An 18,791-nucleotide genomic window follows, 5' to 3' on the forward strand; every position below is an offset into this window, starting at 1 on the left:
AAGCACCATTTTAGCAACCGGTTCTGCTGAAGTGGTGCGAACCGGCTGAATCCCCCCTCTGGAGGGAAGGAAATCAGGAGGTTTTTATTTTTCTTTGTCTTCCAGCCGCCATTCCCAAGGGGTTCAAGAGTCGAGCCTGGGTTTGTCCTGGGGGAAAGGCAGAAGTCCCAGCCAGAGCGGAGGGCTCTTTGCTGAGACGGAAATTGTGGTCTCTCTTTAAGAAGGCATTTCTTCCTCCATCTCCTGTCTCCAAGTTCTGCAGATCCCAAAACGGGCAGTCATTGCACTTTACATGTAATACGGTGACTTTTGCCCTCTACGCTGCCTGCCCAGGGAGTGTAAGGACTTCTAATTGGGCCTCCCCCTCCCCCAGTCCCTCATTTCTCCTCTCCCAGAATTAATTTCGGAGTCTGCGGCTGTCGTGTTGGTGAGCCTGCCCATCTCTAATGGACGCTGCAGATGAACAATTGCAGAGGCTGACAGCTGAGAACAGCTGCTCTGGGGTGACCTTTGGCCCCTTTCCTGGTGGAAGCTCCCCCACCTTACCTGCCCTGTCCCTGGCCACAGTGTTGAGGACAGAGCCCCCCTTCCCCTTGCTGATCCCACTGCTTCATGACGGGCAATTAAAGCGGCGATGCAGAAGTTAGATCAAAAGGTCCCAGTGGTTCTGCTGGACCAGCAATGATCACGCACGGTGGAGCATTCATGCCAGGAAGGCCACGCACGGGATTGGTGACTGCATCCTGCATGAGTCATGTGAGGTTGTGGGCATAAATGCCATCACGTCCCAGCCCGTTTATAGGAGACCCAAGAGAGTTTTCAAGAGGCTGTGGAGGTAGGTTTATTTATTGATTAGGTTTATATGCCGCCCTCCCCCGGAGGGCGCTCCAGGGCTGATGAACAACATGTAAAGCCATTAGAGGCATATATATCAGATTAAAACTGCGTTAAATATCAGAATTAATACAGGCTCTCCAATAAATATAAACCCTAATTCCCGCATTAAAATGCAGCATTATTAAAATCAATATGAGTAAAAAGATGGCGCCTCTACTATCAATTCCCTCTAAAACTCCAAGAAGGGAAGGGGGTGGTAGGATCCACTTATGGTGTTAGTAAAGGCCCATCACGGCTAGTCTCCCCAAAGAGCTCTGGCCATGGAACAGCTCAGTCTTGCAGGCCCTGCGGAATCCTCCATTAGGCATCCCGCGGAGGGCCCGGACAGCTGGAGGGAGAGAGTTCCACATTTCAGGCCGGGGCCAGAGCTGCAAAGGCTCTGGCCTTGGTGGAAGGCCAGCCGCGTCATTGAGGGGCCAGGGATCACTGAGTAGGTTGGCCTTCGCTGCCAAAGCACTTGAAGAGACCGATTCAGGGACGTGGCAGGTAAGACGGTCCCGCAGAGAGTAATGGAGGTCCCCAGGCTTCAAGCAAGGCCTTGAAGGTTAACACCAGCACCTTGAAAATGATTCGGAATTCAATTGGTAACCAGTGCCACCCGTCCCCCCCTGCATAGCTTCTGGACTTCCTTGGTGGTCTCCCATTCCAGAATTAATTGGGGCTGACCCTGCTTAGCTTTCGGGATCAGATGAGATTGAGTCCGCCTAGGTCAGGGGTGTCCAACTCTGGCAATTCCCATCAGAAGGGCCAGGCTCACTACATAATGCATGAGAAGAATGGGACGGACAGTCCGCTGAGCATGTTAAGGAAAAAACGGTGCCTCCGTGATGGCATGTAAAAGTTCCAGGTTCCAATCCAGATGTTGAAGCATTTCAATTGTGGGGCCTTCTCTGCCTAACACCCAGGATAGCTGTTGCCAGTCAAAGTCAGATGTACTGAGCTAGGGGAGCCAGGGACAGTCTTAGCCTGTGGGCAACAGGGCTAGCTGCCCTGGGCCCCTTGTTAGAAAGGGACCCCGACCGCCCATGGTTTCCACCCTGACAACGAGGGTGGAAGAAAGGAGGAGGCACTCACTTCTGCAACTCACACCTGTCCTGCCTGGGGCTGCCATCCTCCTTGAGGTGGACAAACAACTGACCCAGAGAAGACAGCGCTGGGCTACAGACCAGCGGTAAAAAAGCAGGATAAAAGTCCCCCAGGTCTGTAGCGGTGACCATATGTTCAGTTTCTGGTATCTCCCGATGAAGATATCCCATAGGAAGCACAGAGAAGATCCTCCTTGGCCGGAGACTCTGGAGATCATAGCTGTCAATCAAAGAAGCCATTATCAGGTGAGAAAATGGACTCACAGTCTGGCTTTGCACACGATGGGCTCCTGAGTTCAAGAGAAGAGAATTAAGGGGGAGATGTCTTCTGTTTGCAATCCTTTTTACTCCTTTGAAAGGAACAAAAAACTAGGATCCTCTGCCTCCAATTTGCCGTTTAAACCCGGAAAGGCAAATTTGCGTTAAATGTGAGGTTGTGGAACGGAGCCCCCAAGGACTTGGTTTGCAAATTAAAACCCTGCACGGCACGCTAAAAGTCTTACGGAAATTATAATAATAATGAATTATTTATTGTTCGGGGAGGGGGGGAAAACGAAAAGAAAAACTTTTTAAACACATTAGCCGATCAAGGGAATTACGTAAATTGTTTACAGCCATCGTCTCTGCGCGAAAACGTGCTTTCATGAACATGTACGTGGGGAAAAGCTCTGATTAAAATCCCATTAAAATTCTCCATTTAAACCCTGTGATTTAATTCATTAAGCAATTAATAAGGCCGGCTAATGCTCTCAGCCCCGGTTCTTGACAAAGCCGTTGTTCCCTACTACAACACTGATACTTGTATTTACTCACTGGAAGACCCCCGCCTAGGCAATTGATTGCTCTTTGAAAAGCCAAACTAGAATGCTGCTAGAATGGAACCTCCACTTCCAGAAGAAACCTACCTTGAAATCCTGGCTGTTGTGAGTTTTCCAGGCTGTGTGGCCATTTTTTTTTTTTTTTGCTTTTAACATTTCATCCACATCTATTGCTGGTATCTTCAGAGCCACGTGTCTTGAACACATGCCTCTGAAGATGCCAGCCACAGATGCGGGTGAAAAAAAGAGCAAAAACTATCAGACCACACAGCCACACAACCTGAAAAACCCACAACAGCCAGCTGATTCTGGCCGTGAATGCCTTTGACAATATGCTACCTTGAAATACTTGGTATTTGCCTTCCCACCCTGCTTCTAGGGTTTGTGGAGACATTTACGCTGTCTAATGCTAGGAACAGGACTGTGGGCTCGATGAAACAGATCTTTAGAAGGTGGTGTCTTAGATTCATGGATCGGAATTTAATGCCGATTTAAGGCCCCAAAGCCTACTTGCTTTGAAGCAAGTTCTGTGGCAGGGGGCAGGCTGGCAGGGACTGATGGGAATTGTAGTCCATAAACATCTGGGGCGCCAGAGTTGGACACCCCTATTCAGTAAGACTTTTGTGTCAACGTGTATAAGATCATGTTAAAAATGCTGTAGGCGTGCCTGATTCCCCGCACCCTGTGCAGAGTTGGAGGGCCTGACGGTGGACTTGAAGCCACAGAATAGCTGAGGAAGCAGCTCACAAAAGGGGCCACCACTGGTGCTGCAGAATCCCACGTCTGATGACGCCTGCCCAGTTCAGATCTCCCGTGCTTGTAAGAAACAGCTGGGGTGGGGGTGGGGAGATCTACAGCTAGGTTTGCTCCTTCGACTGGCCCCTGCGATTCAGGCCCCAGTGGCGGCCGGGTGGACCAAACGTGGGGCTGGAGGCTGCGGACATTGATTGGGCTCCAGAAGATTTTCGCACCAAGAGCGGGTGGGGAGGGAAAAGAGATGGGAGGAAAAAAGGAATTGATTTCTTCCCCCCATCACCATGGCAACTCATGCGTTTTGCGGTGGGTGAACGGAGGCATTTCAGCCAAGGCAGACCTTGGGGGCTTCTTCCTCCTTTCAACAAGGGTCAGTCAGCTGCCCAGTGAAGTCATGCCCTGAGACAGCAGCAGACGACAGGTTCCCGCGGCCTCTGCCCATCGTAGCCCGGCCTCATGGGCTTGCCTGCCTCAGCTCTGTGTAGTAGAGGGAAGAACAAAGCGGGTGTCCATTGAGCCTCTACCTCTCTCCTGGTGAAAACTCGGAAGTGAGCTAAGGGAGCTCTAGGAATTGCTGGGAAATCTCTGGTTTGGCACATACAACCTCATGTATCCCCAAGGACCCGGTCCTGAACCTCCTGCCACTTGCCCTGCATGGCCTCATAACCCTAATGGGGCGCATGACTTCCCAGGGGGCCAACTCAAAGGGGCCGCTGCTTGCGGAAGAGGCAAACTCCAGGATCTCACCCCTGCTGGGGCAACGAGGAGAAAATGTCTTCTGGTAAACTTGCCAGAGGAGCTGAAGCAATTGGCTTGCAGAATCCAGGAGACCGAGGGGGGAGGGGCATTGCTGCATGCATCAGTGCCCCCATTGGTGCAGGACCCTCTCCCAAGGACGTAGCTAAGGGAGGGTTCACGGGTTCAACCCCCCATTACATGTCCGAAGCTCCACCCCCCCCTCATCCCCACCGGCTGGGCTCCCAGCCAGCAGTCCTTTCTTCCCTCCCCTCCGGGGAGAAGAGGCTGCCGTCCCCGGCCTCAGAGAGCTGCTTTTATAAGCACTGAGGCCAGGGGCGGGGCTTGGGAGGCGTGGCCATGGCCCCATCCACTGCTGGGGGCAGGGCGGGGCAGAGGAGACTGCCGAGACCGCTGTCCCCAGCCTTGGAGCACTGAGGCAGGGGGCGGAGCTTGGGGAGGCATGACCACGCCTCCAGGGGTGGGTGAGAGTGTGGCCATGCCCCCAAACCCACCCCATTAAAAAATCGATAGCTACGTCACTGCCCTCTCCCCAAGCATCACTCCCTTTCCCCCCCAGTAACACAAGAGATCTTAGAACAGCGGTGGCGAACCTATGGCACAGGTGCCAGAGGTGGCACTCAGTGCCCTTTCTGTGGGCACACGTGCACAGAGTTCATCATGTGGGGGGCGGAAAATCACCCCCCTACATGCACACACATCTAGGCTAGCCTGGGCACGATCCTTTATCTGGGAATAAGCTTGATTGTTGGCAATGGGGCTTGCTTCTGAGTAAACCCTCCTAGGTTCGTGATTCACCCATTCGAAGCGTTGCACGGTTGCTTCACCAAGCTTACTCCCGAGTAATGTGTGCCTCGGAGCCAACCGTTTTTTCTAAACTAAAACCTCAGTATTCAGGTTAAATTGCCATGTTGGCACTTGGCGATAAATAAGTGGGTTTTGGGTTGCAGTTTGGGCACTCGGTCTCGAAAAGGTTCACCATCACTGTCTTAGAATGTTTTCCAAGGAAAGGACTCAGGTCTTATTCTGGCCAGGACGGGATCCACCCGTTCTCTAGGAATGGGTGGATTGGTGATGCTGGCTCAACGGGCCCCTGTGGGTAGCTGGACTTTCCTGGTGCTGTTTTGTGTGGCCTCAGTTTGTGCAACATGGCTGGATGACTCCCCTGCTATCTCCCCTTCTAACTCAGTTACCCAACTCTCATTCCACCACCTCTTTGCAGGCAAAACTCTGAGCCTCACTGAAGAGGCACAACAACCCCACCCGTCAAGGAAGTTCTAACACTGTATTCTGCCATGTCAGCTCTTTGGCTCACCCATAGCTTGCTCAACACACACATCAGACTGTGAGCTGACTGAAGGTATGTTGGGATTGCCTGGTGCAACTGGAACAGCTGCCAGACACAAAGCCTGCAACTGTCTATTGGTCAGAAGCTGACTCACAGCTGATTGGGGGATCAGCTGGAACCTGGATTCCAGTCCAATCCAGTCCCTCAGCAAAATAGCTACACAGTGAATCTGTACAAGGGACAGGAGGAAATGTTAATTTCTCTCCCCTTCTCCACCCCCCCCCCCACCAGCAAGTGGAGGCAGAGAAGCAATTATTTTGGCTTCTGTGTGACAAGAGGGAGAGGGAGAGGAAGAGTTGTGGATGGAGACAGAGGCATAATCTGACATTCAAAAGGGTGTGGAGAAAGAACTCCTTTCTTACCTTTTCTCCAGACTTTGGATCACCACCCCAGTCTCCACCATCTGATACATCTCAGCGGGCAGCAAAGATTCCACGATGGGAGATCGGAATAACTTCATCAGCTCCTGTTCCCCCTGCCCCAAAAAGCTTGTTGGACCCAGCACTTAATCTTCCCAGCAGGAGATCAGAAGCTGACTCCCAGACGATCTCTGGTCAGCTGGGACTTGGCTTCCGGTGACTGAGAGCAGTAACCTGTTTCTGCAAATACACACAAACAGGCTGCAAAACAGCCTGTCAGTTAACCGGCTGCCTGATCACCGCGGGTGCACAGGAAGTGGGCTGAACTGACAGGTCTTGAGCCCCCTCATCCTCTGCCCAGTACTAGCTCTGCAGGTCTCTCATGCACAAAGGTGTGTTCCTAGTGCCTGATACCTGAAATCTGGGGGTGGAAGTGGAACTCAGGATGTTTTACAAAGATCATCCAGAGCCACATCTTGGCTTTGCCCCCTCACCCCACGCAAGTCCCAACAATTGTTGTTCTGGCCCCACCTCTGATCCCCCAGGCTCCTCCAGCAGCCTCTGCCCCAGATTTTGTCCTGCCCTGCAGTCTTGCCACGCCCCCACAAAACGGTGGCACCTGTCAGCTCTTCCTTGGCACGCCACGCTTTGCCTAACGCCTAACGTGTTATGGTTTCAGCATCTGGGAATGTTGCTGTCTCATCTTCTGACCTTGGGGGTATTGTGTTTCCCCAAAAATAAGACAGGGTCTTATATTAATTTTTGCTCCGAAAGATGCTTATTTTCAGGGGATGTCTTATTTCCCCCCCATGATTTTGCCCCCCCCCCCCATGTAACCAGATCAGCTGCGCTGGGAAATATGTAACTACGCCTTATTTTTGGAGTAGGACTTATATTTCAAGCATCCTCCAAAAATCCTGAAAAATCATGCTAGGGCTTATTTTCGGGATAGGTCTTATTTTCGGGGAAACAGGGCAGTTGTGTCTGGCAGAAATCTCACTTTTGCCTGTGGACGAGGGAGGGGGAGGGGGCTCAACTCAACCTTATCCTTTTTGCTCAGCTTTTTGGTTGCCAATCCTGGCAACAGCCAGTTGTGTGACCATCACAATATCTCAGTTAACACAGATTTCTCTCCTCCTTGAGTCTAACATATTGCAGAAGAAGCACCACATTCACCAACCCCCAGGGCCTGCCTGGACCGTTCACATTTGGAGGGTCTCAACCCTAATTTGCAAGTAAGATTCAGCATCCGGCCTGCAACTATAAACTCTCCCGACCTGTTTAAATGCCTGAGGGTGGGTCAGCTAAGAAGGAGGGTGCCGTCCTCCTCGGGGAACAGACCCGTAACATCCTTTTCTTTTATCGTCAAGCTCACATGGCCAGAGGTCTTGAGCAGAAAACCAGCACATCATCACAATGGGTCATAACAGACACACCAATAAAACCTTAATGTCAAAGAACGCAACAATATGACAGGGAGCCTCGGTGGTGACTGTGGGCCATATTTATGAGTGCAGATGCCCGACCCATTCAAATAAAATAATTAGAGAGTGTTCTGTCGGTCTTCCCCACTCAGTGATGTGGTTGTCTCTGGAGAAGTGTATTTTTCTTGCATGAGGATGTGCTATTCTGTTGACTTTAATGCACCTTGTTTAATACAAAATGAGTTAATTAGCTTGCATTTTGCCCAGGGGTTTTGGGGGGGGCATGGACTTGGGGGTGGCAGGATTTTTGAGCCTGAAGGCTTAGCATGGCAGGCAGAGTTTGCTGTTTGGTCCCTTCTTGATCTGAGATTCACTTGCGTGATTTTCTGAAGATTATGTGTCAATTCAAAACAGACTCTTCAGTAGCATGGTCATCTATGGTGAGTGCAGAAACACTCCAGGTAATCAAAACAGAAATATGGAAACAAAGAAACACAGAGCTGGAAGGAATCTCAAGGGTCATCTAGTTCAGCCTCTTGCACAATGAAGCTTCCATCATTTGCAACTAGTTCTTGCCTTTTGGATGGCAAATGTACAAATGCTTTCTGTATTCCAAGTGCCTTGCATACATTATCAGCTTGCCATCCTTCCAACAGCCCTGCAAAGCATTGTTATCACCAAGCATAGAGGGGGACACAACGGCTGAGAAAAATTGGCTCGTCTCAGTCCATCTACTCAGCTTGTGGCAGACGTGAGATTCAAACCTGAAACTTAAATACTATCATACTGTTCTACGTCTGCTTGCCAGTTAAGCACCATAAGACTTTTTAATACACCAGGCTTGTCATTCTCTGTTTGTTTTGCTTGTTTTCTCCCTTAAACACTGAGATAATGTAATTAATTTGGGTACGTATGTGAGGTTCCTCCTTGATAAAATCTCCATTTCCAACTTGTAGTTTTTCTGGTTCACACTCAGTTGAACTTAGTAATGCAAATCCTTTCCTTGCTGCAGCCAAGAAATCAGAAGGTGTTTGAGGCTGTGAAGAGCAGCCATGAAGAAGCTAGAAAAGATCCTTGTTCACTGCACATGTTCAGAGTCAAGAGAGGCAAGAAAGCAGATAGAAAGCAAGATGATGAAGAAGAAGAGTTTGGATTTATGTCCCCCCTTTCTCTCCTGTAAGGAGACTCAAAGGGGCTTACAATCTCCTTTCCCTCCTCCTCCCCCTGTGAGGTGGGTGGGTCTGAGAGAGCTCAGAAGAACTGTGACTAGCCCAAGATCACCCAGCTGGCATGTGTTGGAATGCACAGGCTAATCTAGTTCCTTTAGATGGGGCAAACTCCACAAGCTCAAGGCGATGCAGATCAGGGACTTAAACCCAGTTCTCCAGATTAGAATGCACCCGCTGTTAACCACTACACCATGCTGGCTCTTAAGAGGCAGTTGAAAGCAGGTCTTATTTAGGATGGCATTTGGTTATGTCTAGTAGCGATCTTGAATAGCGGTTTCAAATTTTGGTTTTACAATTTGAATGCACTTCAGCCTATGTACTTTATTTATGGCTGTAAGCACCTCGAGCCTTGAAAGAAAGAGCATCAGTTAATAAATGTTTTAAATAAACAAGTATGTTGAGTAGGGGGGAGCGTTTTCCCTCCCCCAGCACCAAGGCCCAGGACTGCCTCCTCCTCCCCCTCGACCCCCGCCAGCTGTTCAGGGCTAAAATCCTGGGCCTTGCGTTCAAGAGCTTCAATTAGGGTGGCCAACTCCAGGTTGGGGAAATCCTGGATGTTTGGAGGTGGAGCCTGGGGCAGGGGGGAGGAGCTTCAGCAGGGTATGATGCCATGAAGTCCATCCTCAAAAGTGTCCATTTTCTCCAAGGGAACTGATCTTGGTAGTCTGGAAATCAGCTGTAATTGCAGGAGCTCCCTAGGCAGGGCCCACCTGGAGGTTGGCAACCTGAGTTTCGACATCACACATCATTTGATCTGTCAGAACTCCAATTTTTAGAAAAACATACGGAGCTCTTTCTGGGAATCTCTCTGCTGCCCTTTCAGGGGCCTTCCCTCTTCTTCCCTCTGGCTCTGCAGGGGGTGAGGGTGAGGGGGAACCGCTCCGAGACTCCTTCTTGGAGGCTGCCACTGCGCTGATCGGTTCGCCTGCCTGTTCCTCTGGCAAAAACACCCGCCCGCATTGTGAACGCAGGAGCTGCCTTCTGTGCCGACTCCCTTTGCCAAGATACTGCCAAACAAGGAACATATATCAACACGCCCCCTTGCAGTTAATTAGCTTCGGCAATTTCCCCATTTCCGGTCAGAGAGTGGAGATGAATGCTAGGCAGGGATGGTTGGCTTTGCTCGCTGGCATGAGATGCCCCCTCCCCTGCTTCAGGATTGAGGATTGAGGATTGTCCTCTCCAGTCTTGCTCAGCCGGAGATGAGTTCCCCAGATTCCAGACTTCTGTGGTTGCAGAGTTTTGCTCTGCTCCGTGTTTCTCTTTTCCTGGTTAAATGAGGACTGTTTCTAAAATTAAATTCTAGAACTACGTGCAGGTCTACGAGTTGCCAAGTCCCCCTGACCCTCAGGGAATAGGGGGGTGGGGTTATCAGATTCAAGTTGGGAAACTGGACATTTGGGGACGGAGCCTGGAGAGGACAGGAACTTCTGTGGGGTCCATAGAAGCTTCTCCATAGAAGCTAAAATCATACTTTGAACAAGAAATGAGTTACTGGAAAATACAATAGCGATGGGAAAATCGAAGGCAGCAAGAGTAACACAGAGGTCGTTTCCCCGCTCACTCGTGGCAAGTAACTCGGGGTCCAGCAGCACTCCCCACTGCACCAGCGGTGACAACTGTACATACAATCACAGTCCACAGTCTTTTTGTGGGGCACATTGTTTAATCAATCTTAGTATGATCATATGTGCAGTTATACCAAGATTCTTTCTTCTGGTGTGCAAATATGATCTTCAGGAGTGCTAAAATGCCACAGGACAGACTCTTGGTACAACTGCAGTGTCGTGCACCTGGACTGTTCAGTAACAAGACTCTGGATTCAGTTGACTTTTTAAAATTATGAAACAGCCTCAGGAATAAGCATTTAAACTTATGCTGCCAGAACTAAGCATAGCCAGTATTGCAGCCACGATTTTACCCCACGTCATTCCCCAAGTCACATCACACCACCCCTGCCTATCAGTTCTCAGGGGGGAATAGCACCCTTCTAGTCCCACAGTCTGGGGAAGAAGAAACCACCTCCCCCCAACCAGGGTCAAAACAACCTACATTCCACACTACTGACTGAGCTACAACAGCAGTGTCTAGTGAGCTGATAAGGCCTGAGAAGCAAAGCGGAAAAACAGAAGTACAGCAAGGAGGGGGAATAAGAAGAGACTGGTTCCCACATCCCAGACAGGAGACAGGAGGAGGAGGAGGAGGAGTTTGGATTTATATCCCCCCTTCCTCTTCTATAAGGAGATTCAAAGGGGCTTACAATCTCCTTTCTGTTCCCCACTCACAACAAACACACTGTGAAGTGGGTGGGGCTGAAAGAGCTCTGAAGAACTGTGACTAGCCCAAGGTCACCCAGCTGGCATGTGTTGGAGTGCACAAGCTATTCACCAGATTAGCTTCCACAGCTCAAGTGGCAGAGCAGGGAATCAAACCTGGTTCTCCAGGTTAGAGTGCACCTGCTCTAAACCACTACACCACATGGCAGGGTCAAACAGGGGCCTAGTGGCTTAGTGTTTCATTCCTTCCAGTGGCACCTTTCTCCTCCTCCTCCTCCTCCTCCTATGCAAGTAGTCTGAGGACAGCTACTGCAGGCCGCAGCCCCCATTTCCTCGTCTGTCGAAGCCAGCAGTGGCATCAACCATGAAGGAAGCAAGGATGGGCCAAGGGGACAGGAAGTAATTTTGTGCAGTACCTTGAATGACCCGGCCAATTGGAGAGTTGCAGAGCTGGCAAACATTCCTGCTATTGCTGGACCTCCAGGGGGCATTTCACGATGGCTGTTTCCACTTAGGGTGGGGAGGGGGGAGCCAGAGCTGGACTTGAGCAACACCAGGGAGCGCTTGGGTCATTGCTCACCACACGTAAATGTGATGCAAGATGAGAACACCCCCCCACCACCACCACCCCCGCTTTCTCTCCGCGTCTTTCATTCTTCCAGGTGAAAATATTCAATAGAGATACTTAGTAGCAGAGATGCGGAAACAGTCTGATGTGGGAAAAGAAAGGTAGCCAGAGATATCTTGAGTTGCTTTTTGTCTAAAAGTAGTTTACTAGCTTAAAGGAAGGGCTACGTGGAATAAAACAACAAATGCTGTCCTGCTCTGTTACATATTTACAGTAGTAATTATAATCTAGGGCTACATCTAGAGCAGGCGGCAGCAGTGGTGTAGTGGTTAAGAGCAGGTGCATTCTAATGTGGAGGAACCAGGTTTGATTCCCTGCTCTGCCACTTGAACTGTAGGGAGGCTTATCTGGGGAACCAGATTAGCTTGTGCACTCTAACACATGCCAGCTGGGTGACCTTGGGCTAGTCACAGTTCTTCTGAGCTCTCTCAGCCCCACTCACCTCACAGGGTGTTTGTTGTGAGGGGGGAAGGGAAAGGAGATTTTCAGCCCCTTTGAGTCTCCTTACATGTGAGAAAGGGGAGAATATAAATCCAAACTCTTCTTCATCATCATCATCTTGCTTTCTATCTGCTTTCTCACCTTTCTTGGCTCTGAACATGTGTGGTGAACAAAGAAAACAGGTACGGTAACTTTATAACTTCAGCTATACCTACTTACTAACATGTAAGCAATGGTGATCTGACTGACCAATGGCTAATCAATAGACCAGGTCACAGAACAGTGACCTCAGCAGCTTATTTACAGGCAGTTAACCCCTTAGTAACTGAATTGTGACAGACACTTGCAAATACCAACAATTCTGCTGTCCTGTCATTCTCTGTTTTATTGAGCTGTCATCAATCTCCAGGATTCACTCCATTGTACAGTTTTACTGTCTCTTTGTGAGGAACAGCCAAAGATGAAAAAGAAGGATCCACGTGCACACCAGAAAGGCAAAAGTTCAATTATCATTATACTGACTGTGGCAGATGGGGACAAACCCTCTGGAAAACACGTGTCCCTCATTCAGAGCTGCTGGAGAGAGAGAACAAAGAATGATAACATGCTAATTTGAGAAACATAAATTATCAATTTAGATCCCTGGCCAGAAAAGGAGAGAAAGTTTCCAAACATAAGTGCAGTTTTGGCCCAATCAATAAAACCATATTTAAGAAACTTGTGTCAGAGCCCAAAGCCTGAATTGCCCCCTGCCCCCCAGGTGTGGGAAGGCTCCATAACTTACAGATGGGAATTATAGTTCATGAACATCTGGAGATCCGCCCAGTCTTCCGAATCCCCTCAGGCTCCACCCATCAGCCACCATTCTGGATTTGGCCTCCGGTTCCTTTGAGGCTGGCGTTCTGCAACTTGGGTGGGAATTCCTGTAGATAAATAACACTGGAAAAGATTCAGGATATGACGGCCAAACCATCTCCAACATATTGCAAGGCTGAATCAAAGGGGGGGTGGGGTGGGCGGGCGGTGGAGATTTGTTTTCATTTTCGAAGAGTTCCCAGCTTGTTCATAGGGCTGCCAACCTCCAGTTGGGGGCTGGAGACATGGAATTACAACTGATTTCCAGACCGTCAAGATGCAGGTTGGTTATGGGTGAACTGCTTCTGGCAGGGGCACCTGCAGCAGTGGTGAATGTCCCCCTCCCCCATCCACAGAGGTGTAGCAAAGGGGGAAAGTGCCTGGGGCACTGGGGCATCCTCCACCCCCGCCCCACCCCAGAACACCCCCGCCCTGGAACGCCCCTGGCACAGCCCCGGAACGCCCTCGCCACACCCCCACAGGGGTGCGCCCCTGGTGCGTCATGCACCCCCCCCCATCCCCTTGGAGCTACGCCTCTGCCCGTCCAGCATTTGATTTCTCTGAAGGGCGGTGGTGGGGCCAAAGCCAGTCAGTGACCAAGTCTTAGGATTTCATATTGTGCTTCAGTGAAGAGCTTGAAACATTTCACATTTGTGTGACAGCTCTATGAGGCAGGCCACTGTAATATGGAGAGGGGGAGACTGTTACAGTAGAAAGATGGTAGCTTCCCCAAAAGCCACGTAGTTTATCAATGAGGTGTGATTTGAACCCGAAAGATATTGAGTCAGGGTTGACACCGTCCATAACTTACCCTGTTAGCTGTTTATGATAGGGAACATATTATAGTATAATCAGCATACAAAATATTTTTTATCGATTTATTTCATTAGATTTACTATCCCACCCTTTCTCGGCACAAAGTCAAACTCAGGGCGACTAACAAGTAAGATTATTCCAAACAGCGACATAAAAATTACTTGAAACATTTACAACAGTGTCAATAAATATCCTTATACATAATTCACTAAAGGTTGGAATGTCGTGTCGACTCACTCCCCACCGATTGGCGCACGTGACTCACTGTCAGCCACGGAAGTGAGCCCTGCGCACCGATTGGTGGGAAGCCGGACGGGTGGAGCGGTGGCCGCTTGCTGCCTGCTGACCTGCCGGTACTGACGGCACCCTTCCAATTCCCCCACCCTCTCCCAACCCCCAGAGACCAAGCCAGGCCTGGCAAGGCACAGGCAGCCAACCGCCCTCCCAGCCAGACTCAGCCCAAGCATCTCTGCTCCCTCACCCACCCTCTCCCACCCTCCCACCCTGGACAGCCTGCCACACACCCAGCCCACCCGCCCCCTCCCAAAGACCAAAATGGCCTGGCAAGGCATAGGGGCCGGCCAGCCACCCACCCCCCTTCTGGGCCCGCCAGAAGCCTCCCCATTCTCCTGCCCATCCTCTCCTCACCCTCAGACATCAAGACAAACTCACTTTTGAAGAAGTGGTGGCAGAGGCGTAGCTGGGCCAAACTGCACCCGGTGCGGACTCTGCGTTTCTGCCCCCCCCCCCACACACACACACTGCTTCCCCCACTTACCTTAGTTCTTCGTTTCAGGCTTAGTTTCAGGTTGAAAAGCGGCCTGTTCAGTTCAGGCTGAAAAAAGTCCTGGTGGGAACTACACTACTCAGGAGCCTGTGGGGCTCACAAGGTCTCCTAGGTCATGTAGTTCCACAAGGGCCCATTTTAGCCTGAACAGAACAGGTCACTTTTCAGCCTGAAACTAAATCTGAAACTAAGAACTAAGGGGGGGTGGCGCAAAAGGGGGCGTCAGGGGGGTCGGGGGAAGGGTTGGGGGTGTCAGAATCCCAAAACCTGAAACAAACTCATGTAAAAGAACAGTAGTTTATTGAGTATTGAGGATCTTCTCTGGTCATGCCAGAACTGAGGTTTGCCTGCGCAAAACCCAGTAGTTAAAGCAGACTGAATCCCCCTATCCTGGGAAAGCGCGCCCAAAAGGAACTGTGAAAGAGATAACAGTGAAAACGGCCGGACACTGACCTTGGGCAGCACCTGGTACAGCATAACATCATACAGAAGACAGTTGAAAGTCAGTTAGAAAGCAATTAACCCATTCCTCCACCCCCAGCATACAGAAAGCAGCAATAGCAAAATCCCCATAATAACAGGCCTCCTGATATGGGGTGATTTTCGGGGGGGGGGGGGAGGCCCAGCATGTGCCCGGTGCAAAGCGCCCCCTCCGTCCCCTTGTAGCTTCACCTATGAGTGGTGGGTGAAGTGAGAAGTAAGGTGGAGGAAGGGAGAGGCTGGAAGAAATGGCAGCGGGGGCAGAGAAGGTGGGTGGGCAGGAAAAGTGCCACAATGCCACCCAGTCCCCTGCCACCTTCCCCCCTCGTCTAGAGCCCATTTTACTTCCACACAAAACAGGCTTTACTGCTAGACTTTATGCATAATTTGCTAAGGGTCTGAGTGTCCAAAGGCAAACCCTTAGCCAATTAGTGTGCAGGATGCACAGGGACCAAAGCCCTGAAACCGTGCTAGTCAAGCAGGCCTGGCAAATGTGGCCCCACCCACACCCACCCTCCCTCCCTCTCTCCAACCTGCGCTGGGTCCAGCAGGCCCAGCAAGGGCATCCCCTACCCCCCTCCTCTCCCACCCCAACTATCGACATTCCACACTCCCCCACCCCTAGCCACACCTCTCAACCCTCCCCCCACCCCAACAGTCCCTTTCCCACTCTTCCCCCACCCAGGCTACTTCTCTCCTTCCGGGGGGGAGATGCTTCCTCTTCGACCTTCGGCTGGGGCTCTTTGCATCTCCCCTGCAATGGGCTTTACTGCTGGTCCATAAATAATTCTTTAAACTTGTGGGAACTACTCCACTTACATGATGTTTATCAGACTCATCTCACACTGCATCATATCCAACTCAAGATCTTGTCATTGATGGTTTATGCAGACCTTTTTCTTTTTAAAGGAACAATGGACATGGTGTATCTTTTAGCATTATCTGCTTGCTAGTCTTAATTCTGTAGCGACAGCTATATATTAATTCACATGAACCTTGGTGCAGGGAGGTGAGCCCGGCTTCCATACTGGAAGGGACGGAAGCTCAAATGCAACCTTAAAACCAGTCCTCGAAGAGTGGGGAAGAATAGTAGCTTTCCATAATTTTACAGGGCTTCCTTTTGTTTCCCAAACAAAAACAAATCATTTAGAAATTACTGCTCCTTCATTATGCTGCTATTTTTGATTTAAATAATACTGATGTACTATGCGTTGCTGTTTGTGCTGCTACGCGCACAAGTGGCAAGACATCAATTACTTTTTCCTTTCTCCTCACACATTGCTGGATCCAGCCCAGGGTCATAAGAATTAATACTTACAAATCACATTTCAAGTATCCTTCCAGCAACCGTTTAACACTGGTTAGAGCCTCACAATATTTATTAATTAGCTCCTTCCCCGCAGCAGCCATCTTGTGGTGGCAGCGGCTACTCAGTGACGCCTGGTCTTCTTCAAATGTCTGCCCTTGAAGGCAACTCAGAAACTCCAGCTACAGCCAAATCCTACAGCTCAACAACTATCAGAGAGGGTGCAGATGGCTCCACTATTACCACGACCAATTAGGTTTGGAATTCAATTCAAGATGTTGGTTATTACCAAGAAAGTCTTTCATGGCCGACTTATCTGTACATCTTTTGATGGTTTCCACTTAGGGCAGAGGCTAGGGGAAATGGAGCCCAGTGCAAAATCGAAGTTCGTTTGGGTTTTTTGTATTTTTTAGTGTTTTTTCTGATTTCAGCCTGCAGGGGGTGTAGTTTTTAGGCTAGTGGCATCAAAATGTCAGAGTATTTTTAGGAGACTCTCCTGATAATACCTCCCAGGTTTGGTGAAGTTTGGTTAAGGGGGTCCAAAGGTGTGGGCTCTCAAAAAGGTAGCCCCATCTATTATTAGCTCCCATTGGAAACAATGGGGGATGGGGCACCTTCTGAACCAAACTTCACCAAACTTGGCCGGTATCAGCAGGAGTGTCGCCGGACAATATCCTGAAATTTTGGTGCCGCTTCCTAAAAACTACATCCCCTGCTGGTCGACAAAGTAAAAACACTAAAAATCTAAAAAATACATTTTTGCTGCCCCCCAGGCGCACCCCCGGTGCGACGCGCACCCCCTGTCCCATGGTAGCTACGCCACTGACTTAGGGTTGCCAGATGACCCTTTGGGCCAGAGGCATATCGGGGGGGGGGGGAATGGCGCCCGGAGACAACACCTGCTCTGGGTGGCCTCCTGTGCCCCTCCCCTGCGCTCAAGGGCAGGGCTCGAGGGCAGCTCGAATGGGCACTGCAGTGGCAGGCCGGCTCCTCAGCCATTCTGCTGCTGCTGTGCCCATCTGAGCCTCCTTGCCTCCCTGCAGGCCGCCTCCTGTCCTCCCCAGCCCTGGGGAGGGCAGAAGCCGGCCTGCAGGGAGGCAAGGGGGGCAGGGCACCTGGCAGATACCCAGTGAGGGAGAGACCTCCCAGCCATGAGCCTGGGCCCGGCCTTGCACACTGGTGCGATCCCCGAATGTGGGGCTGGGAGGCCTCTCTCCTGCCAGGGGATTGCGCCAGCATGCCCAGCCTGTCCCATGGCATGTGAGGCCTTTCCCCTGCTGGGTATCTGCTGCGGTGCCCTGCCCCCCCCCTCGTCTCCCTGCAGGCCAGCTTCTGCCCTCCCCAGGGCCTTCAGAGGCTCCTCTGAAGATGCCAGCCACAGATGCAGGCAAAGCGTCAGGAGAAAATGCTACTGGAACACGGCCATACAGCCCAGAAAACCCACAACACCCTAATGATTCCGGCCGTGAAAGTCTTCGACAATACAATAAGAGATTATCATAGGCAGGTTCTACACAGGGCAAATATAACAGGTATAGGGTGCAATACAAACCGTTTGGGGCGGGGGGACTTCACACAGGTCCCGTCCAGTGGTGGGATTCAAATAATTTAACAACTGGCTGTTCACAAGCACTATTTTAACAACTGGTTCTGCCAAAGTGGTGCGAACCTGCTCAATCCCACCCCTGCACTCCCATCCCCCAAACAAGTTTGCCCCATTTATTTTCCTTAATTCGAGATTTTTGAAAATTGCTAATCCAGCAATCCTTTTCCAAAATCCCAGGTTGGAGCCACCCCCACACAAACGGTCAGGCCGGCGGCCCTTTATTTCCCTCCCTTCCCCCGCCCCCCTTCACTGTAAGTTCCGTGCCGTCCACCATCAGGGAGAATCCACCTGCCATTCTGTGCAGGTCACCCGGCAGGTTGTGCACAGATCCTCTGAGGGATTCTCTGAGGGTGCAAAGCCCCCCAAGCAGGTGTTCCCCCCATCTTAGTGAGTATGACCCAACTGCAGCCACATGACCATCATTGCCCTGCTGTTCAAAGGAGGCCCCTCTTTCTTTTTTCTTTTATTTTGTGTCTTGCACATGCGCAGCTATGCAGGTGCATCCGATTGCATTGTGGGATAATCTGCGCAGCTGTGTGCCTGCGCAGCTATGCATGTGTTGCAGGAAATTAAAAAAAGAGAAGTGTCTCCATGCAATGTTTAACAGCTATCTGGATTGTTTCCGTGGGCTCCAGTGGCTGCCTGAACAGTCCGCGTGTGCACGGGGAAAAGGAAAACGGGTTCCTTCATAACGAGTGCAACCCGCTATACGTTTGCTGTGCGGGATCACCAGAGACACTCATTGGCTAACACAAAAGATCTTCGCATTGGCTCCGTTTGTCTTAGGTGTGCTCCACCTCCGCCATCTGGTGGCCAGGAATAGGATAGACCCAGATGGGATTCTTTATTAAGAAATTGAATGTAGCTTGCAAACTTTTTGGATAGTGTCTCTTTAAGAATCGCCACCAGCTGCAGGAAACAGGAAGC

General features: G+C 50.6%; 1 protein-coding gene across 2 annotated transcripts in view; it reads right to left on the bottom strand.

Moving 5' to 3' along the window:
• NCAN (neurocan) overlaps positions 1-18,791 on the bottom strand; it is a 308,547-nt gene that overhangs the window by 148,556 nt on the left and 141,200 nt on the right. The window lies entirely within an intron of this gene.

Source organism: Sphaerodactylus townsendi, linkage group LG05 (genome assembly GCF_021028975.2).
Source record: "Sphaerodactylus townsendi isolate TG3544 linkage group LG05, MPM_Stown_v2.3, whole genome shotgun sequence".
NCBI lineage: Eukaryota > Metazoa > Chordata > Lepidosauria > Squamata > Sphaerodactylidae > Sphaerodactylus > Sphaerodactylus townsendi.